The sequence below is a fragment of the Gossypium arboreum genome, chromosome 5, assembly GCF_025698485.1.
Source record: "Gossypium arboreum isolate Shixiya-1 chromosome 5, ASM2569848v2, whole genome shotgun sequence".
Classification (NCBI taxonomy): domain Eukaryota; kingdom Viridiplantae; phylum Streptophyta; class Magnoliopsida; order Malvales; family Malvaceae; genus Gossypium; species Gossypium arboreum.
In genome coordinates, this window is record NC_069074.1 from 35,876,934 (window position 1) to 35,901,805 (window position 24,872).

At 31.6% G+C, this 24,872-nt stretch overlaps 1 long non-coding RNA gene and 1 pseudogene across 1 annotated transcript; both read right to left on the reverse strand.

The window, feature by feature from the left end:
* Nucleotides 1-3,211, reverse strand: LOC108450116 (putative disease resistance RPP13-like protein 1; annotated as a pseudogene).
* Nucleotides 3,212-22,809: 19,598 nt separating this feature from the next.
* Nucleotides 22,810-24,382, reverse strand: LOC128293137 (uncharacterized). The gene is made up of 2 exons (XR_008283211.1): nucleotides 24,224-24,382; nucleotides 22,810-23,304 (listed from the first exon to the last, which is right to left on the reverse strand). It is a non-coding gene; the product is annotated as an uncharacterized LOC128293137 (long non-coding RNA).
* Nucleotides 24,383-24,872: the final 490 nt, after the last annotated feature.

A 24,872-nucleotide genomic window follows, 5' to 3' on the forward strand; every position in this document is an offset into this window, starting at 1 on the left:
TTTTTACTGGAAATGGAATGTTGTTTGCTTTTTATTTTCACAAAAAATGTCGAAGACCAATGGTTTTTGATTTTGCTTTATATAGCCATTACAAATCCCTTTTTTTATATTACAATGTCTTTTCTTTGCAGGAAAATGGGCGGTGGAGCAGAGGCCATTTGCGCTGTCGACGTGACTGGGGCGGTGGGAGTCAGAGGCAGTGGAGGCCAGTGGTTTAGGGTTTCAGATTCTAAAACCCTAAACTTAGGGCTAGTTAGGTTTGGGCTTCTATTTAGGGGTTAGTGGGTTTTAGGTAGGTTATTTGTTTTGGGTAGGTTATTTGTTTTGGGCTCAAAATTGGGCTTGTACACTTAGCATTTCAAGAGATTGAAATAGTTTAGTTGAAGCATGTCCATTCCCGTAGAACTCATCACCAACTATGAACACTCCACTCAAACCGGACATGGAGAGAGATTTCAAAGATGATAATTGGCCAAGCGGTGGTAAGGATATACAAAATTTACAATCATGTAACCCCAAAGATACTATATTTGAGAAGGAAGAATGCCCCACCCATTCCGGAAATCTCGTACCTTTGTAACTTTGAATAACAAGATGCTCCAAATTTGTATGAAGCTCTAGTTGTTCAAGTACTTCTCTATCATGCCTTGAATCACCATCAATATCATTATCTTTGCCCCATCTTAACTTCAACTTTTTAAGGTCCACCTTGTCCTTCAAATTGGCATCTTTGGCATCCATGGCACTTGCAACATTTTTTAGTCCTGAAATGGAAAGTCTTCCACGTAAATGCTTGAGTTTTCCCAACTCATTAATTCTTGATCCAGCTTGAAAGCCTAAAACAAAATCTGTTACTATTTGAAGATCTTTCAACCTACCCATTCCTTCTGGCATCCTTGCTAACTTTGTTCCCTTGATATCAAGATATAGCATGTTCATCAATCTCCCCATGTCTCTCGGCAACTCAACAAGGTATTTGCATCCCCACAATTTTAATGCTTGCATATTATACAATGCACACAAAGAGTTTGGCAACCTTTTGATTGATGTTTTTGAGAGATTCAAATTTCGTAAATGCTTCAAATTACCAATATCTTCCGGTAACTCTTTAATATTTCCATAATTAGCCAACGAAAGCACTCGTAAGTTTGATTTCACCATCAAATCATGCATTAGCACATCACTGACATATAATGGCCACCAGAATGACTTTGTATTTAAGAAAGTACGCAAACCCTTTGCTTTAGCTAAGCTTTGAAATTTTTGCCGCACATCATATCGTTCTTGGACATTGGACATATGACGGGTCTTTTCAGTTATTACACAAGAACCACCACCACTACCTTCCAATCTGCTAATGAACTCTCCGGTTACAGATTTAGCCAAGTCACTAATTAGATCATGCATGATAAAACAAGATTTCTTTCCTTTAGATTGTTGAAAGAATGACCTCAATCTTAAATCTTTGAAGTACTCGTTACCCCGTTCTTCCAGATCTCCATTGTCTTTGGGAAGCTCTAAAAGACCTTCAGCAATCCATAATTGAATAAGTTCTTCCTTTTCAAATTCGTAATCTTTAGGGAAAATTGAACAATAAGCGAAACATCGCTTCAAATGGGAAGGAAGATAATGGTAACTCAATGTTAACGCTGGAAGAATATTAGTTGCATCATTTGGAATGTCCCAAAAATTGCTATGTAAAATTTTGTTCCACTCATCAGCATCTGGTTCGCAACGCAGAAGACTTCCAAGAGCTTTTGCAGCCAAAGGGAGACCGCCACATCTTTTAACAATTGCTTCCCCGATTGCCATCAGATCTGGATGCTTGGCGGGGCTTAAACCATCAAAAGCATGCTTTGCAAATAACTTCCAACAATTATCATCTGATAACACATCTAAATGATAAGTTGGAACGTTCCTCATGATTGCTGCAACGTTTCATCACGTGTTGTTACAATAATCTTGCTATTCTTGGCCCCAGAAGTGAAGGGACTTGCAAGCTCTTTCCAATGAAAATAATTCTTGTTCCAAATATCATCCAAAATGATTAGATATTTCTTTCTCGACAGCTGCTCTTTGAGTTTAAGTTGAAGCTGATTTAACTTCTGGTTTCCATCACAGCTACATTTCATCTCTTCAAGAATGGTTTTGGTTACCTTGAAAGCATCAAATTCCTCTGAAACACACACCCATGCTTTGCGGTCACCTATTATCCACTCTGGGGTCGTTATAGATCAATTGGGCTAAAGTGGTTTTGCCAAGTCTGCCCATACCCACAATGGGAATCACATCTATTTGGTTTTCAGACAGATTTTGAGGATCCAACAACTTCAATATTTCTTCTTTTTCATCATCTCTATCACAAACATCATACTCGTCCACCAAGGAAGTTGCAGGCGTTATTTGAAATGCCTTTTCTCCTTTATAGTTTTCTTTAAGACCCAGAATCTGTTTTTGGTTGGGTAGGTAGTCTAGTCTCCCAAGGATCTCCTCCAGCTTGGACTGCATCCCATCTTTGAAAGGATTGAAAGAAGAGAAAAAGCTACTAACCTGCTTCATAGCAGTGGTTTGATTTTCGGATTCGATCTTGTTCCGAAGAGCTTCAGTAGAGATCTCGTCCAGGAGGTCCTCGGCATCATAAACAGCATCTTTGAGCTCATCAGTCCAACTTTTGACATTTGGGTTGGTAATCTGCTTATTTTCAGCATCATCCAACACTGCTTTCACCGACATCAAGGTTGGCTTCAGTTTCTTCAGCAGCACAGCTTCAAGTTTCTTTCCTTGGATAAGCCTCAGACCATCTCCAGAAACAATCCTATCAAGCAGCACCTCAATGGAAGCAGAGAGAAAAGCTTCACCCACCATAGCCATGTTTTTTTTTCCTTTTTGTTTTGCAAAGAAAGGTTTAAAGGAAGTAACTGCAAACAATGGAGAAGAAGAGTGAAGAAAGTTGCAGAGAGAAGGATATGAAACAGAAGTAAGTGAAAGTGAAAGCGAAAGCAAATAGAAAAGAGGAGAACAAGAGTGAAAATATGAGTTGAAGATGAAAAGGGGAAGGCTTTAACTTGAAATACATTAATTTCAATAAAGATGAAAGAACTTCATCACTGCTAACGGGACTTGTAAAATCACCTGTGATCCAATTAAATAAATAAATCATGTACCTTAAATTTCTTTAAATAACATAATAAAAACACTTATTTTTCTATAGCCATAATTGTTTGTTTACAGATAATTTTAGGGGCAATTTACTAATAAAAGTCCTTTTTTTCGTTATTTATTGAAATGGTCTGATTTTTTTATTATTTATAAGAAAGGACTATTTTCCTCAAAAACGCGTCCACATCAGCGCAAAATCAATGTCCACGTGGCAAAATGCACCCCTCGAGGAGCGTTTTAGCCCGTGTTTAAATTTTCAAAAAAGGTTATTTTTTTAAGTAATATAAAAATAGACTAATTTTCTTGAAATTTTACAAAAATAAACCTTAAAAAAGGCTCAAAGTGATAACATCACTTTTTTTATAGTGTCACCAATTAATATGAAAACAAAACTTACAAAGCAAATCTTTATATAGACTCAAAATCTCAATTCACTTGTTTTCTTAAGCAATATGGGATATGAGATATGTGTATATATAGACTCATGAATAGATTTGCAGCTTGTTCCTAAACAATGTGTGATTCCTTCATCTTTTAACTAACAACATGAGACTAAATGTTACACTATATTTTATAATTCTTTTACAAAACAATTTCTATTTTATTTATATTTTGTTAACATTTTCTCATATTATAAAATTATCTTTTGAGATATTTATTCTTGTTGCATTTTAGAATTGTTAACATATACAAAAGAACTATTAAAAAGAGAACAAATTGCACATATGAAATTTGTACATGCAATAATTTTCTATTCAAGTTTAAATGTTCGAAGTTAATATCAATGCAATTCTAATTTTTAAAATAATTTTCCATTATTTAAATTTAGAAGTTTTACTTTTAATTTTTACTTTTATTTCTTATTTTATATTATGAATGTTTGATTAATAAATAAATGGTGAGTATTTGGCACTCAAATAGTATTTTTTGTAATTTTAAAAATTGATATATCTTTTTAAATATTTACTTAATTTTAATATTTTACTATACTAATTAATTTTTTTAATTCTAATTTTAATTTAATTTTCATCACCTAATAAATGCTGATAAATTTATTTCAGATATATTTTGACTAGATAGCAGTACAGGAAAACAGACTTTTAGCGGCGCTTTTAGGCGCCACTAAAACTTTTAGCGGCGCTTTCTAAAACGCTGTAAAAAACGCAGCTATATGTAACGCGACAAAAATTTGTGGCGTTTATTGGAAAAAAACGCCACTAAAGGTCAAGGCTTTTAGCGGCGTTTGTGGGAAAAGCGCCGCTAAAGGTAAAGGCTTTTTAGCGGCGTTTGTGGGACAAGCGCCGCTAAAGGTAAAGGCTTTTTAGTGGCGTTTGTGGGAAAAGGCCGCTAAAGGTCGAGGCTTTTAGCGGCGTTTGTGGGAAAAGCGCCGCTAAAGGTCGAGGCTTTTTAGCGGCGTTTGTGGTAAAAGCGCCGCTAAACGTCAAGGCTTTTAGCAACGCTTTTTTTACAAACGCCGCTAAATTTGGCAGATTTGTAATATTTTTTTTCACCAATATCCAGCCCTTCCTGCATTAAAATCCAACCAAATACAACAAATATAATATAAAATGCAGCCAAAAACAGCAAATTTAACATAAAAAATACAACCAAAAATATTAATTCTAAATGATACTTCAAATTTAACTAAAGATATATGATATAATTAATAATAAAGTATAATTTAAAATATTTTTACAATAATGTTAAACGTGACAAAACTTAAAAACATTCTTACAATAAGAAAACTAATGTCTAAGACGGCGGCTTTTGCGATTGTTGAAACATATGCATAATCTCTTTGAAGTCAGAATGGAGGTTATCGTACTTTTTGCTCTATTCTCGCTACCATCGCTCGTGCCTCTGCCTCTCTTCTTTGCTGCTGCCTCCTCTCTCTGCCTCTGCTCTAAGTTGTTCTGGAGTTCTTCATATTTTCGTTGAACCTCGGTAATTTGCTCAACCGTGTTCGCTTGCATCCGAGCTATCCGGTCTCTTAACCTCTCGAACTTGACTTGAGCTTGACTTAGGAAGGCATGTATTCTTGGGAGCGGATCCAAAATATTGGGTCGGGTAACACCAAATCCTTGAAATCGAACCCGAACGTACCTTTCAGACCCAAAACTTCAAATGATAATTACATTATCAATGTTCTCAAGATTAACAGAACTATCACTCAAGCAATCGCTTCATATTCAACCTTCTTCTCCTTTAGTTTCTCCTAAAAATCAATTAAAGAGTTAGAAACGAAATATATAATAAAAAGAAATGCAACATAACTTAACATTTTTTAAAACTACTAATGATGAATTGAATTAAACAATTATAATTAAAGATTATAAATATTTAGAATAAATCAAATATTATTAAGTGAATATACCATAATTTCTCCATCTTCAGATGTCATAGGAGATCCATCTTTCTTCCTATGCGTAATCTCAAAAAGCTGAAGGCGTCCAACTTTTTGTCCGGATTTGACTTCCTACAATATAGTAGTAAGAATATTATTTAATAATAGAAAGTTATTAATATTTGAAAGAATTAATAAATTCATAATACCTCGGCCTCAGATACAGAAGCAAAACTTCTCGACCCTGCCGTGTGCGTGAATTTTTATTTTTGCCTGCTGCTTGTTCCAACTCGCTCACGGTCCTACATAATAAAATTATTATTATGTATATAGTAAACACTATATATAAGAGTTTGGAAATACGCAATACCTCTCCTTTCTTTGAATTCCAAAATCTAACCGCATCTTCTCATTGATACCTCAGCATTCCTGGCGGAACATTTCTCAGTTTTTCCTCGAGGCTTATGTCTTTCTTAAAATATTGTTTCTTTAAAGTGCTTTTATTGTCTCTCCATCTTTTACCTAATGCCTTCTTGATATAATCATCGGAGACTTCTAAAGCAAATCTCTCCTAAAAAACATAAGTTTAGAATGTAAATATAAATGAAACTTAAACCAAAGTATTATAAATTGCATTCACATTTTGTTACCTTAATATTAGCGAGAGCACGATTTTTGTTGCTATCGGGCATGTGATGCCATGATTCGTAGTTGATGGGCAACATATTTGCATTTCGTGCTAAAATGCCCAAATAGCCTGCTAAAAGTCGAGCTTCAGATCCAACAGTGACCATGAGTATTTCTACTTACTTTAACACGCTCAACAGGATCTAAGTCGATAAATCTCTAAGTAGCGTCGTCCTCGAACTCTGCGTCCCACCACTTTCAAATGAAAAATGATATACTATTATTATAGTAAAATTGACAAATAATTCAATAATAAAAGTGAACACATGTAAAATGAACATAATATTACTTTGAAATTCTTCAGCTCATCAAGTGTCTCGGCACATTCAAGATCCAACAACTGTCTCATTGTTCACTATTTCTTTCTTCCGAATTTAGAGTATTCGGACAATACTTAAATCTCGTACTCTTCTTCTACGCATTTTTCCTGCAATACACATAAAATAATTAAATTTTTAGTAACAAATTACAACAATAGTAGTACATATAAAATAGTTAAATTATATAACATGACAAAGATTAAAATTATAATATTACATATAATTAAAAAATTGTAAAATCTTACTACATCATTATTCGTAAATATCTTCATCCACAACATGTCGAACCCATTAACGTTGTGTATTAGTACTAGGGATATTTTCATCTAAGTTTTGTTCTGGAAAAGGTAATGTTTCTGATCTTTCGACGATGTCATCTCTACTTCCATTACCCATGTCAAACAAGTCTCTAGGGTGTTCGAGTACAACATACCAACCCTCATCGTTGGATCTTTCGAATAAAAACTTGTTTCACTTGAGAGGAAAATACATATGGCTCGTCCATCAATTGTTGTCCAGTGTGAATCAAGCGAGAGAAATTCACCATTGTAAACCCAAATTGATCTTTTTAATTCCTCGGCGGTATTAACATCGCCCAATCACACCGAAATAAGATAACTTTCCATCCGCCATAGTAATCCAACTCAATAATGTCGGTAAGAAGTCCGTAATACTCCACATTACCCTCAACCGGATTACTATCCTTAGCACTAGCATAACTTGTAATTGAAGAATTAACAACAACTCCACAATTTTGACTTCTCCTCATTCTCTCGCGATACTTTGTATGAAATCTGTATCCATTGATGAGGAAGGCACTATATCTTTTTATTACTCTGTTCGGACCTTGGGAAAGCCATTTAACTTCATCATTGACATCCTTCCCACTCCAAACCTATTGAATCGAAAGTAAATTAAATAATTAAAAATGTATTATGTAAAAACATTCTTATTTGATTAACTAAATTTCGCAATTATATGTAACTTATTAACTTTAGTTACATACCGTTTCACTTAACCATTTATGAAAAGATTCTGTGAATAACTTATTAATCTCTCGATGTTGTAATCTTGAGGCGTGCACGAGATCTCAAAATTTGTTTGTACTCACTATATTAAAACAAGTTTAATTGGTTAGAAGATAAACAAATCAAAACGCAGCGAATATGTAAGACAATTTTATAACTTACTTGCATAGCGGTTCAATTGAATCGTGGTTAAAAAGTACATATCGATGTGCTGTATCCACGATATATCATCTAATTCTACAATTTCAACTTTGCCGATTGGTTCTCCATAACTTTGAAATAAATAAGTTTCGCCAAGTCATTGTCATTGAGCCCACATTTCTACTTAGTCTATTCAATCGTGTTTGACATCTTCTAAATATCTAGAATGAAGGTCATGCACTCTTACGCCAAGTAGCCTTCAACAATTGATCCTTCGGATAACGCTTATTGCGACAATATGACTTCAATTTGCTTAGGAACCTAAACACGATATACAATATTTATCAAAAGCTGTAACTAAATGTATAGAGGTGAATGAATGAATACTTGAGAAATAAATTAGCACCTTTCTATAGGATACATCCATCGATAAAAAATCGGTCCACTAAGGATTGCTTCGTGAGGGAGATGGATTACCAAGTACACCATAATAGTGAATAAGGAAGGTGGAAAGATCTTCTCTAAATTGCATAAAGTCAAAGCCGCTCGATCCTGTACTTTCTCAAGTTCTTCGACATTCAAAACTTTGCCACAGATAGCTTTCATTATATTGGATAGTTCAATTATACAGACGTTACATTTTTGACATACAAAGACCTTTGTAAAGCAATTGGGAGTAAATCTTGCATCAAGATGTGGTAATCATGTGATTTTAATGAATATAATCTTCTATCTTTGAAACTCACACATCGAGATATATTTGACGACACGCATCGGGACCTTTATATCCTTCAACACCATGCGAAAACTTCTTTCTCTTTCTTTGACATTGAAAAATAGAAGACGGCAACCGATATTTCCCATTCGGAAGTACTTGAGGATGAAGATCACGCCTGATTCTCATGTCAACTAAATCAAGTCGGCTCAAGATTGTCTTTTGATTTTCCATCGACATTTAAAATTGTTCCAATTATGTTCTCGCAGACATTCTTCTCAATATGCATGACATCAAGATTGTGGCGTAAAATGTTGTGCTCCCAATAAGGCAACTCAAAAAATACTCCTTTTCTTCCACAACTCCGCCTCATTAGGATCATCCTCTTCGTCGATTCATCATCGATTCATCCTCGATCTTCTCCTTGTTTGCGTGATAGGTGGTTGATTCATCTTCCGTAACTAAAGTTGATATCTTTTAACATAAACAAGATTTCAGATCCAACGGTGCCTTTCAGAGCTCCTCTGTACTCTTGATGCCGTCAAATAGAGTCCTCTGAAATCTAAATTTATGATTTTCATCTAACCACCGACGATGGCCCATGTAAGAGAACTTCTTCCCATTATACAACCACTTGAACAAGTTTGCAAAGACAACAAGGACAGCATAACGTCCTTTAGTACTCCAACCCGATAAATTAGCATAAGCGAGAAATCATTAATTGCCCATAATAAAGCCGCACGTAAATTAAAGTTCTCCTTTCTCAATACATCATATGTCTCAACACCGACCATAATTGTTTTAACTCTTCAATAAGTGGCTGCAAATAGATGTCAATATCATTTCGGACCTTTCTCTCGAGGATAATCATTGATAAAATAAATGAAGATTGCTTCATGCAAATCCATGGAGGCAAATTGTAAGGAACAAGCACTACAAAGGCCAAGTAATGCACGAAGTACTCATGATTTTAAATGGATTAAAGCCATCATTTGCTAGCCCAAGCCTCACATTCGAGGATCTCTTGCAAAGCTTGGAAATTTCTTGTCAAATGATTTCCAAGCTAAAGAATCCGTAGGATGTCTTAATAATCCATCATCGGTCCGTTGATCATTATGCCACGTCATAGATTCACTGTCTTTGAGGACATGAAAAGCCTTTGAAGTCTTGGTATCGGGAAAATATCGCAAGACCTTAGCGGCTTCTTTCTTAATCGTTCCCCACCTTCATCCGTATTCACATCTTCGCTTTTACTATTCATCCAACGAGACTTACCATAAACATGACAAGATTGTTGGTTTTTGATCACCCCAGTACAACATGCGATCATTTGGGCAACTATGAATTTTATCGTACCCAAGGCCCAAATCTTTTATTAGTCTCTTCATGTCTTGACAAGGCGGGAATTTTGCAAGCGGAAACATCTCTCTTAGAAACTCTAGCAGCATTGTAAAAGAGCTTCTGTCCACCCTCCCAAACATTTTAAATGAAATAGACGAATGCGAAGGACAATTTGAATATTTTGATCCTCGTAAAGTTCTTCATTCATTTCATTAAGTAAATTGTAGAACTTAGCCGCTTCTTCATTTGGCTCCTCATTAGGTGCACTTGTTCCCGTTTCGCAAAAAACATTTCCACCAATATTACAATCCTCAGATATAATAAAGTCAGGTGGAAACGATTGCTCACCATGACTAGCATATTAAATGCATCCCGCAACATATCTTCCATGTCATCTTGTCTAACATCTTGATGGTAATCATGTCGGATAAGTCGGATTAATCGTTGAAGAAGTTCCACTAGATGTACACTCTCCATGGAAAATCCATTTTTATACCCCGAATAAAGCCATCAACAATTAGATGTTCGTGAACAACTTCACGAAAATGCCAGTAGATGTTGCCACACTTCTTACACGGGCAAAGAATCATATTCTCTTGGCTTGCATTTTGAAATGCAAAATTTAGAAAAGTTTGTACTCTATTTTGATAGGCATTGCTTACCCTTGACAATTTCATCCAACTCCTATCCATTTTGTAGTTCTTGAAATCTAAAGTTGACAACATATTACAGTTACTTAAATGTTCTCAATTGATTTAAATCATATCATTATACTAAATATCAAGTCTCTAATGGGTATAAACTAATTTAGGCAAGTTGCAGGATTTTCGACTATAGATTTATGTATTATGTAAGTTAAGTAAATTTTGTAAACTAGTTATGTATGATATGATATATATTTAAGTATTATGTAAGTTATGTAATTTATGATATGATATATATTTATGTAAATTATATATTTATCTAAGTTATATAAGTTATGTAAGTTATGTAAATTATGATATAAAATATATTTAAGTATTATGTAAGTTATGTAAGTTATATATTTATCTAAGTTATATAAGTTATGTATGTTATATAAGTTATGTAAGTTATATATGTTATATAAGTTATGTAAATTATGATATCAAATATATTTATGTATTATGTAAGTTTTTATTTCACGATGTGGAAAATCACATGGATAATACATATCAAATATCAAGTATCTACAGGTAAGTAGCGGGATTAAATAATATTTAATTAAATAATATTTATAAAAATTATTTTAATTAAATAATATACATGTCGTTCGTTTTTATTTGACAAATCACATGTGCAGTTAAAATAGTCCACACTTAATTTAATTTATGTTTTACAAGTCATCTTTTCTTAAGTACATATTAAAGCACTGTGTGGACATCCGTATTTAGCTTAAAAGCTATGATTTAGTTTGAATAAAAAGTTTAACTTAAATGGTAAAACGGACGATAATATTTGTAATAAAACGGAGAATAATATTTGTAATAAAAGCAGACGAGAATATTTCAATAATAATTTAAATTTAAGTTAAAACTATATAAAATATTTTATTAAATATTTGTATATTAGATGGGACATATTAAATTGAAACATTTGAATTTTTAAGATTTATCATACGTGGCGTTGTTACACCTAGGAGGATCCATTATATCTTGCACTCGATATAAGGCAACCCGTCGGGTTTCGACCTATATACTTTGAATCTTTAAAATATTTAAAATAAGGTTGGAGAGAAGGTCACTATTGTTGTAAGTTTTGATAAAAAGTAGTTATAACTTTTAAAGAAATTTAAAAATATTAAATATTAAAATAAAACATTATTAATATAAAAATAGTAATTTGAATATAATAATATCGTAAAAGAATCGTAGTTTAATTTTTATAAGTAAATTGGAAATAAATTAAGGTTATATAAATATTCAATAGTAAATGAGCTCGATAGAACTTTTTCAAGTCTTTTGAATTTTTAAGATTCATCATACGTGGCGTTGTTACACCTAGGAGGATCCATTATATCTTGCATTTCGATATAAGGCAACCCGTCGAGTTTCAACCTATATACTTTGAATCTTTAAAATATTTAAAATAAGGTTGAGAGAAAGTCACTATTGTTGTAATTTTAATGGACAAGCAAGCTACGGTAATAAAATTAATTCATACCTATTCATACTTAAGTTGAATCAAATAATAATTAAGTTGAACCAAATATTTAAAATTAATTTGGAAACAAAATAGTTCTACTCCAAACAGAACTAGCAATTAAATCTTTACAAAATCGCAACCCCAAAATATTAATTTTTCCAAAATCATCATGATAAAACTATTATTGATTAGAATTTTGAAATAAAACGTACCTTAATAATTTCAACAACTGGTCTACTCCACTCTCACCAAAGAAACAGAGGTGGAGTCAACAAAGCAATATTTGTTAAGTAATTTAAAGTGAAAATGCATAGAAATAAGGAAAAAATTTAGCAACGAAACCTGTACCTAAAACAGATGTCAATGGTCGTGGTGTATTTAGTTGCCCCAAATATTAATTCAGGTGCTCGATAGTACCTAGAACAGATGTAAGATTATAAGAGTAGCACCAAATATATTTCAGTTTAAGCAAATATAAAAACTTTATCTATATCATTACCAAGGAATTAAAGTATATGTACCATATTTAGTATACAATATAATTTTACTTCATAAAATAGTTGGTCATAAAATGTGCTTCATTCTTATTAGTAGAGATTAAAAACTTAACCATATGATTAATGAATAAAATGAGCAACCACCACACTATACTTCATATTATTCTTTTTGATATCCGTATATACTCGATTCAACTACCACTCCCGTGAAAATGCCTTTGCAATTGTACAAACATTAATTGAAATTTTGCAAAATAAAACATTCCAGTTGTTTGTGCACAAATTGAAACATGAGATTCTTTTTGATAATTTACTCGAGCAAATTACTATTAGGCACATATATAAAATACGACACAGATAATCTTTCGACTAAAACCCAAGATATAGCTATTCAAATGAAGAAGAAGAAGCTGGCTGAAGATAATCTTTTAGTACAATGACCAAATTGATTCAGACTTCCTCTATTGAAGTGTTGTCATCAACATCTATATCATTCTCCACACCTTTCTCACCCAGTTTGAAGCGGTTGGCAAATCTGTAAAATAGATTAAAAAGCAAAAGCAACTATTACTTATAAACATAAAAAGCAAAAAGCAATTCTATAATTGTACAGGACATTCCTCTTACACAAATCATCCTTTACATATTAAGTAATTTATATCTGTCCTTTTAATGGTGAGAATGTACATAGATTATATACAATTATAGATTTAATGTACATAGATTTAATGGTGAGAATAGACTAATAAGGAAGACTCACAGGAGATTCCTCTTACACAAATCATCCTTTTCAAGGAAAATGTATTACATGCATGATTTTCTTGGCTTCAAAAACGAGTGTGAAATTGTTGTTATATTCTGATGTTAAAAGAAATACAGACAATTTCAATTTTAATTAGGTCTAGGATGGTAACCATGTCCACTTCTAGAATATCTTATTTTATTCACAAGAAAAGGGTGATGTAAGAAGTTTTTACAATTTCTTTCTTTTTTTTAATTATTCATAGCTTTATTTTCCAAGTCATTAGATTTACTTTTGCATTCATTTTAATAAATTTTCTGGCTGCTCTTGTCATACTATTCAATATACAATATAATTAATGGCTAAAAAATATATACAATATCATTTTACTTTCATATTATCAATACCAAGCAATATTATTTAAAATAATAAATGAGTACCAATAAAAGTTCCTAATCATTACTAAAAATCTATACAAGTTATAAAACTTAATATATTATAAATTAAACTCTTCGCTATTCAATTTTATTTTTTCTTAATAAGGAATAAATTATTCATAGATAAGGTATAACTATAGTATATTTGTAAAATTATATATATAAAATTAATAATAATGATGAAGATGATGTTGCATTTAATTGAGAACCACTAAAATTTCTAAGTTGCCCATGAACAAACACCATAACTTGCAGTACAAATGGACAAAAAAGGAGATAATACGTCCCAACTATGACATCCAAGTCAACAAACATGCTCCACATGAAACACCCAACTATATCTCACCCTATCACAAACCAATCTCAAATTTAAAACACCTACAAAACATACAAATGCACTTCACACATCTGAAAAGGAATTTGGGTTTTAGATTACCATAAATTATAGTGGTGAATGAATTTGAAAATCAAATATTTATGAGTCTTAATTAATTATTGTATAGTGGGTGCATTTCATTCTCAAAAATTAAAATAACTGATGGTAACATCTTCTTGTCAATACTCAAGCATTAAATTTAGAAGCCTTTGCAAAAAAAATCAATCAATTATCGATATATATACACACATTTATTTAATCATATTGGATATGCACAGTCTAGAGATACAAAACTTTCCACTATGGGATATAACTTCAATTTCCATGTACTCTATAGAAGGATGAGAAGAAGGGATGGGGAATAAGACAGATATGTCTTTCCATAAGTGCACTTGCAACCTATCAATTTACATGCTAAGCTGTAGGGCGCTTTTAAGATTATCTTGTTTTTCTGCAGCAAGGAATACAATGACCTATACCAACATTTCCATAGATAAATCAAAATTTTCAAATATTTTAGAAATAATCCGTACCAAAAGCGAGGCTTAAGGGTTCCTTTAGGAATAAACCATGAATGTTGTCCCCGATCAATAGCGAGAGATGACATATTCAACCTATCATGGCTTTAGAAGCAAAGTATTGATGCCTCCAACATTGGCCATGAGATATTCGAGAAAGCATCAAGATATTTCTCAACATTAATTCCATATCTTCTGAAATAAGCAAGTATAACAATTGTACATCATCATGATATGATGTAGAACGACTTCACATACATAAACGGGGAATGTATGAAACACAAAACCTGAACCCTCAACTCCCAAAATTTAACAATTGAAATAGAAACACAAAATCCTAAAACTTAAACTCTATGAACATCGAAATTAAAACTCCAAAATTTAAAACTTAATTTTTAAATCTACTTTCACAAAAAGAAGAATAAAATATCCAAATTATTCCAATCATGATTGAGGTTATTAATAATGATAACTTAATATACATCAATATAACAACAATCAGTAATCACAAGATTGAAAAAACAGTAACATCACATTGTAGTCACAAAGATGACATTCATTATCCATTTTCAAAGAGACTAAATTAAACTAAATAAAGTGTCCATATAAGTAGTAACAATACCTATAGGACTCGAAATTCCAATGGCAGCGGCGGAGAGAAGAGGCAGACACAGACGAAGACGCAGTTAGGGTTCAAAAATCAAAAATTTTGATTTGGGGTTATGGGAAAACTACTGATAGCAGAGCAAATCAAAGGGACTTCGGGGAAAACGATTTGAGGATATCTCTTTGGGGGAAATTATAGGGGATTTCTGAAATTAGGGCTTGAAAGTAATGGGAAATTTTAAGGGAAATTTGAAACAGACGAAGTAAAAAGAAAAGTAGTCGGGGTAAACTGAACTGGGGAAAAGTAAAGGGAAATTGGGGTTCCAAAAAACGACGCCGTTTTCAATCTATTAATAAATATTTGTGGCATTTTTATAGAAAGCGCCACTATTAACAATGTACTAACGATGCCGTTTTGCAATCTGTTAATAGATTTTGTGGCGTTTCTAGAGAAAATGCCAGCATTTCACACCTTTTGTGGCATTTATTAAAGTGCCACTAATAAAAGACAACGAAATGACGACGTTTTGAAATCACTTTAAATGTTTTGTGGCGCTTTTATATAAAGCGCCACTAATAACAAGGTAATAACGATGCCGTTTTGCAATCTGTTGACAGATTTTTGTGGCATTTTTGGATAAAACGCCAGTAATTCTCACCTTTTGCGGCGTTTATAGAAGCGCCATTAATAACAAGGGTGTAGACGATGTCGTTTTACATTCTTTTAATAGATGTTTTGTGGCGTTGTTTAGAAAGCGCCACTAATAACTAAGCTTCAAAACGACATAGTTTAAACTATTAATACATATTGGCGGCGTTTTTTGCTAAAACGCCACTAATTATGACAATAATTTTTCCTCTCTTTTTTTCTCTTTTATTATTATTATTATTATTATTATTTCCTATTAATACATGGTTAAATTTTAATTTGGTCTCTCTAATATATTTAAATTTTAGATTTATTTGCATATACTTTAATTTTTAATATCATTTAGTCTATATATTTTATAATATTATTAATTAATCTAAACAGTTAATGTTATTGACTTTTTAATAAAACATTACATGGTAATATATAATTTGAATATTTAGAGAATAGAGATTGAAATGTGGTTTCTATTTTTATATGTTTGTGTCGTTCTTTTACATTAATATCTATATATATCAATATATATATCCATATATATATATTATTTATTCTTATAGGTTAATTTAAGATTTATATAGTATTTAAGTGTTTAAGGGTTTGTTGTCTATAGTTTAAGGTTTTATGGTTTTAGATTTAGGGTTTATAGTTTTAAGTTTTATAATTTAGGGTCTAGTGATATTAGGTTTATAGTTTTATGATTTAGGAATCTATATTTAAGGGCTTAAGGGTTTAGTGTCTATAGTTTAGGGTTTTATGGTTTTGGATTGAAGATTTAATGTTTAGGGTTTAAGGTTTATAATTTAGGGTTTATGACTAGAGATTTAGGGTTTGAGATGTAAAAGGGTTATTGATTTTAGGGGTTAGGGGTTAATTAAGGTTTAGAGAAAGCCATAACATTGATTTTAACATCTTCATAATTTAATTAAATGAAAACTTCTAAGTTTATTTATCAAAGTGTAACTTTTCATAATTAAGTAACTAAAATGAAATTAACTTTCCCATAGTTAATTCATATTGTGTATTTAATCTTTTAGTGGCGTTTTCTAAAAAATGCCGCTAATGCAATTGGTTGTTAAGAAAACAATGTTGTTCTCTTTAATCTTTTAGCGGCGCTTACGTAAAAATGCCGCTATAGGTCGGTTTATAGCGGCGCTTCTCTAAAAACGCCAATAATGCTCGATCTTTAGCGGCGTTTTTTGAGAAGCGCCGCTAATGAACTGAAGCTTACATAATACGACGTCATTCACATTAATCTTTTGTGGCGTTTTTAATAAAGAGCCGCTAAGAAACGCCGCTAATACTCTATCTATTCGATTTTTAGTGGCGTTTTCTATTCAAACGCCGCTAAAAACGCCGCTAAAACCCTATTTCGGTGTAGTGTAGATAATCTATTTAAACATAGTATATAATTATGTTAAATAAGTTTTTTTTATAGAAATATATAATATACATAAAATATAATAATTATTTTTCATATTTTTATATCTACATTAAATTACATTAGTAGTCACTTAACTAGGGGTGAGCATTCGATCGAATCGAATCGAATCGAATCAAAAATTTTCGAGTTAATCGAGTTTTCGAATATTATTTTATCATCCTAACTTAATTTGAAATTTTCTTGAATCGAGTCAAGTGAGATGAAATTCGAATCGAATCGAATCGAATATATTTGTTCGAATTAAATTTTATAAAATAATTTTGGGTCCTTGTAACCACTGTCACCCATCGTAATAAAATTTTTCCACCTTAATCAAAATTTTTATTAACTTTCATCACCTCATAATTTATTTATTAATCTTTTATATACGGGTTAGCTTCTTTGTTTACTTAGTTGTTTCAATTATCTTCAAATTCTTGTCACTATGTATTTTGGAATTAAAAATATATTAAATGTAAAATGTGATTTTTTAATAAAAGTTATTTTAAAGATAAAATGTGAAATTGATACTAATATAAAATTTTAACATGAATATTTAATGGCATAATTAATAATTCAATTTTAATATAAATATTCAATAGGACTAAACAATTCAATCATATAAATAATATAAAATGTGAAATTTAATTTAATAATATAAATAATAGATATAAATAAAATTATTACTATTTATTTTAGTGATTTTTTGGATAATTTTGATTTTTATTTGAGAGTGAAAGGTGAGAAGTAAAAGTTTAGGGAGAATATAAAAGTTTTGGGAATAAAAGTTTGAAGGAAGTAAATAGGGGAGTAAAATTTTGGAGGAAAATATTAAAAAAAATTGGGGGTGGATTTGGGGTAGATGGGAGGTGGGATGGGAAGGAAGTAAAAATTTTAGGGGAAAGTGGGAGGAATAAAATTTTAGGGAAAATAAAAAGTTTTGAGGGTTTTGGGAGTAAAATTTTGAAAAAAGTAAATGAGAGAGTAAAATTTTGGTGGGAAATGGATTTTGGGTAGATTGGGGGTTGGGATGGAAGGGAGTAAAAGTTTTGGGGAAAGTGGGAAGGAGTAAAAGTTTTGAGGAAAAGTAAAAGGTTTTGGAGTTTGGGGTAAAATGTAAAATATTATAGTTTGATATTCGAATTATTCGAATTATTCGAGTTATTCGAGTTATTCGAATTTGAAAACTCAACTCGATTCGAACTCGAAATTCGAAAAAAAATTCGAGTTGACTCGAATAACTCGAATAACTCGAATAACTCGATTCGTTTAACTCGAAATTCGAATTTTTTTTCGATTTTTTCGAGTCGAATCGAGTTTTGTTCACCCCTACACTTAACTATGATTTTTTAGCTATCGAATTATAAAAACTTACAAAATGATAACTCAACTATTAGTAATTTTTTAAATATTTATTTTTTAATATTTTACCATACTCATTTTATATTTTATAATTTTTTACTTATAGAGTTTAAAATTTTTATTTATAATATAACAAATGTTAACTTTTTGTAAAAAAATTTAAACTCAAAGTAAAAAAATATAAAATATAGTGTATCTTTTAATCTCACGTTGTTAGTTAAAAGATGAAGAAATCTCACATTGTTTAGGAACAAGCTGCAAACATATTCATGAGTCTATATATACACATATCTCATATCCCACATTGTTTAAGAAAACAAGATAAATGAGACTTTCAATCTATATAAAGATTTGCTTTGAAGTTTTGTTTTCGTATTAATTGGTAACACCTTAAAAAAAAATAATGTTATACCTTAAAAAAAAGTGGTGTTATCACTTTGAGCCTTTTTTAAGGTTTATTCTTGTAAATTTCAAATAATTTGGTCTATTTTTATTTTACTTAAAAAAAATTACCTTTTTTGAAAATTTAAACACGGGCTAAAACGCACCACTGGGGGAGCGTTTTGTCCACGTGGACATTGACTTTGTGCTGACGTGGATGTGCTTTTGGGGAAAATGGTCCTTTCCCATAAATAATAAAAAAAGTTGGACCATTTCGGTAAATAACAAAAAAAAGCTTTTATTAGTAAATTGTCCTAATTTTAGGCTAAATTAGGCTAAAGGACATTTTTTTTAATTAATTAGAACTTTGTGATGGTTTTAAAATTAAGTAGGAAAATAGGTTAATTTTAAGGGATAAATGAAAAGTACATCCAGTTGGGCAAATTTTCTATATATATGTTAGGAAAATGCGGCTAGTTGAACGTGCTTTTCTTCTACGGTCAAAAAGCAACATTTTTTTAAGCATTGCCTCACCAACGTTAAAAGAAATTAAAATTTCAACAATAAGTTTTTTTACCCTATAAATACTCCTAAATTTCATTTTTTTTAATTCACATCTTTCTCTCAACTCTCCTAATCTTTCTCAACTCTCTTAAATTCTATCAAGTCTCTCAACTCTCTCATTTTGATTGTATTCGATATTTTTATTAATTATCTCGTATTGTATTTGTTTAAAAATTGATTTTTCACAAATGGATGTCTCTCTAATCCGCTTCGACAACAAGTATATGTTTGCCGCCCAAGCAGTAATGGTAAGACGAAAATTTAAATTTCATTAATTTCAGTATTGTTAATTTTTTTTAATTTGAAATTGTTTTCATTTTGTAAAAAAGCATATGATTGTATTCTGGATGGTTTCATCCATAATATGAGAAAGTTTGCGATTCTTGAAATTCATTTAGGCTTAACTAGGTTTTTAAGTGGTTTTTTTGTTATTTAGGGAAACAAACTGCTTTTGGAGAGAGTGTTAAGTTGTATTTTCTGACTTTTTAATATAATTAATTTCTTTAATTAGATGGTTAAATGTTAATAATTTTATCCTTTAAGTCTTAGGTTCGATTCCTCTTCCACTCACATTTATATTTTTTATTTCAGGTTCGGTTCCTCTCCCACTCACAACTTTTTAATTAATGTTTTTAACATTTAAGCTCATTTGATTAAATGGTTTTCCTCCTTTAAACACATATGTAATTTTTATTTCATGTTATTTTAATTTTTTTATTTTAATTAATAATTATATAGTTTTCAATTTTTATTTTTAATTCATATTTTAATTAATAACTATTTTATTCATAAAATCAAATAATAAATATGTAATTATATAATAAAATATATGTATTTGACATATATCATTATGTTAAAATATTCATTTATATATAATATAAACATCAACTAATTTTTTGATATATTTTTCTTTATATATAGTATTTACATGTTAAATATTTATTTTCTTCACCTATATTGTGGGTATAGTGATTTCTAATATTATAGAATGAAATAATTATTTCAAATATAATTATAATTTTTATATGTAAAATATTTCAAATATCATTATTTTTCATCTACATTGTGAGTATGATATTTTAAATATTTTTATATATGATATATTTTAATTAATTACTTCAAATATCATTATATTTATATGTGAAATATTTTAAATGCATATAAAAATATATATAATACTAAAATCTACTACACTCATTATATAGATTGAAAAATAAATATTACACATATAAAAATTATAGTTAATAAAATAATCATATTTTTAATAATTATTTAATTTTATAAATAAATGAATTATTAATTAAAAGGTGAATTAAAATATCCACCCAAGTTGCTTTGTATTTCGAGGAGAGTGAAGGAGTCCAATCCTCAATTTCCATGAACTATTCCTTCACCCACCGCTACTTTAACTTTACCACCAGCGCATATTCCATTTATATTACAAGTATGTTGATAGATGTGAAATTTCTCAGTTTTAAAATTGAAAATTTTATTTAGAGAGTTTGAGAATCAAATTAATAAAATTTGTAAATATGAAGGATTAAATTTATTAAATTATTTAAAATTAAGATCAAATTGATAAAATATGTAAGTATTGAAGACTAAATATGTTATTATATCAATTAGAAAAATAATTTATGTTACCAATTTAATAATAGGTGATCAAAGCAGAACGATTACAAACATTAAGACCAATAGTGAAATTATTTAAAATTAAATAACCAAAATAATAACAATGACATAGTTGAGTGATACAAAGTTAATGGGAAAAAAATGCAACCAAAAAAGAACCCCTAATAAATCAGATAAAAAAAATAAAGTCCAAAGCTGATTTGTATATGTAACTTTCGTTATTTGATTGTAGCACCCCAAACCCGGCCCAGAAGTTATGGCCAGATCCGGCATGCCACATAAAAAAAAACGTTAAAAATTTTTTTCCATTCTAAGTCCAGAAAATCGTACTTGATGTTCAAAAGATTAATTCATTAAGGGTTAAAGTGAATGGAAGCTGTGCACCAGGTAGGAAACCGGAAAAGAGGTGGTGAGTCTGTAGCACCCCAAACCCGGCCCAGAAGTTATGGCCAGATCCGACATGCCACATCAAAAATGTTAAAAAAAAAATTTCAATTCTAAGTCCAGAAAATCGTACTTGATGTTCAAAAGATTAATTCATTAAGGGTTAAGGTGAATGGAAGCTTTGCACCAGGTAGGAAACCGGAAAAGAGGTGGTGAGTCCATCGGACTGCTTAAGTACCAAGCTCCCTTCGGATCCAATCCTAGACATGCATACCGCCATTGCCACACCTTAACGTCCTGGATATTTCTAGGAAACTGATTCGATTAAGTCATTTTTAGGAAAAGTGATTAATTTTGGAAAATACTTTCATTGCGGAAGCTTTGCTTGTTGTCGTGTTATTTTGAAATCAATTGTTGTTTTTGAAAACGCGCCCTAAAGCCATCCAATTTCAACAGTTAAAATAAGTATTACCTATCTTAGTAATACATATTAAAAACCACCAAAAATAAATAAGCGGCCTTATTACATTTAAAAGCCCAAAACCTCAAACGTAATTAAAATGATGTTCAGTTCACCAGAAGAAAATCAAACTTTCAGAACGGGTGGCCACTCCGAATTCCCTCACGGCTCCAAGCCCACTATGGTTGGGGATTTCTGCGTGGATGAAAATAAAAGGGTGAGTTTGGGGAAACTCGTGTAAGGAAAACCCATTCAAAGCCTAAGTCGGCTCAAGCCTATTGGGCCTAAGCCCATTCAGTAATGATGGTCTTGGGCGAGCCCTTTCAGATTACAATAAACGGGCCTTAGCCCTTATTCAGATAATGATGGGGCCCATAGGCCCATTTCAAAATACATGCAACATCGGTAAACATATGCAAGCCCATTTGGGTAATAGTGGTACTGGGCGAGCCCTTTTCAGATTACAATAAACGGGCCTTAGCCCTTATTCAGATAATAAATTATGGCCCATAAGGCCATTTCAAAATACATGCAACATCAGTAAACATATGCAAGCCCATTTGGGTAATAGTGGTCTTGGGCGAGCCCTTTTCAGATTACAATAAAGCGGGCCTTAGCCCTTATTCAGATAATGTATGGCCCATAGGCCCATTTCAAAATACATGCAACATCAATAACATATGCAAGCCCATTTGGGAGACTACTCAACCCACCAACCACTACACTCCACCCGTACCAGCCATACACTCCATGTGGGGAATAGCTCAACCCACCCACCCAACACTCCACGATTTTGCAGCCTTCTTTGCTCGATTAACGATAAATTGAGGCAAAGCCTCCAGTACGTGGACAAGCCACTTTCAGTACTTCCTCCGTCAATATCCCAGTCCCATGCATCAGATAATAAGAACATGGCATGCAGTAAATAACAACAGTCAAACATGCATTTAGGTCAATTTAACCCTAGGGGTATTTCGATAATTTATCTACTAGGGGTAAAACTGTAAATTTTCCACTTTTAAAGGTATTTCAATAATTTATCTATTTTAGGGTTTTTCATGCATATTCCTACCTTTCACGTACTAACAGAATCACGTACCGAGGGTTCTTACCGAATTGGGCCCGTTGGCCCATCATTCCAATTTTGGCCCATTAAGCCCAAAAATATCGAGGGCACAGAAATCATGCACTTTGCAATCCAAACATTGCAGCTTACCAAAAACATTAATCGATTTACCTCACGAGCATTCGCACACTCGCAAATCTACAAAATACCGGTTTTCGGCATTTCGGCTTTTGCCGATCTAGACTAAGAAAGAGGGTGTTAGTTACACACCTGTTTGCGACGATATGCTGACGAGATCCACACACGAACCGCCTACAATTGGATTACTAACACGTTAATCTAACTATTCAAATACGAACTACGTATTAACCCCTTACAATATTCGACCAACCACACCTATAGATCATAGTAAGCTTATAAGAAAACAATAAGCAACTCATTAACAAATTTTTGTCAATGTTTACCACATAATCATAATTTCACTGCAAGATGTCTTCCTGAGCAACAGTCACTAAATCATTTATAAATGGAGCTATGAAACTCCAAATCAAGTTCTGTTAATTTTCCTTGAAAATAGACTCATATATCTTCTATCCATAAAATTTTCAGAATTTTTGGTTTAGCCAATCAATACCAGATTTTTCTCAAAGTTTCCCATGTTTCACTGTTTGACTAATCTGACCACTCTTCATTACGAATCAAATTTCTCATTGTACAGAATTCAAAATATGTTCTTGTTTATTCCATTTGAAACTAGACTCATTAAGCTTTAATTACATAATTTATTCAGCTACTAATTCTTCTCCCACAATTTATGGTGATTTTCCAAAGTCACATTACTGCTGCTGTCCCAAGCAGATTTATTACCAAATCACTCTTTCATACACCTATCTTGCATGCATGTTATTTAAACATGTATATCACCAATCAATCATCACATATCTATGATTTTTACTTAAGCATAATCTCTATTTCATCATTTTAAAGCACAACATGTTAGCCAATTTTTCCCTTTAGCATCTAAGGCACATGCATGCTCATTTGTTTGGCTCAACTTCACATATCTTCCATTTTTCATCAAAAGAACATGAAATAACAACCATTTCCTTCATTTTAATTCATGACCAAATGCTCACAACACAACTAAAAATCAAAATATGCTTCAAGAGTTAAGGTAGAATCAAGATGAACTCATGAACCTCAAAATAGAAGCAAGGTACCAAGAACTTACCTTCAAATTTCCTCCTCCTAATGACCGAATACTCAAGAGCTTTCTCCTCTCCTTTCTCTTCTCTAACTTTCAGCTATGATGAACAAAGATGGACAAAACTTTGTTCTTTTCACCCCTTTTTCTTTTAATAAAACTTCATATTTCATCCATTTAATTCTTTAATACAAAAGACATGATATTCTTATCATGAAACATTTACCTAACCCATTATCATGGAACATTTACCTAACCTATTATCATGAAACATTTACCTAACCTATTATCAATTTGTATCAATTTGTACCATAAATTATGGATATCAATTGTACATTTTGTCTACAACAACATGATGGTTGGCCACTTAATGTAAAATGGGAGGTTTGTCATGCAAATCCTCCTATTTTGCACTCCTATTTATTTGGCCACTTCAATTTAGCCTATAGCATTTTCAAACATTTTCACATAGGTCCTATTTCATCATTTCACCCCCTTTTTCTTATGGAACAAAAATTAACTAAAATTGTCGGGTTCTATCTTAAGCTTGGGCTTTCTAGAGGCCCACTAACATAATTAAACCTATGCCAACATTCACAGGATTCCCGAAAATTGGGGCGTTACAGAGTCCATCGGACTGCTTAAGTACCAAGCTCCCTTCGGATCCAATCCTAGA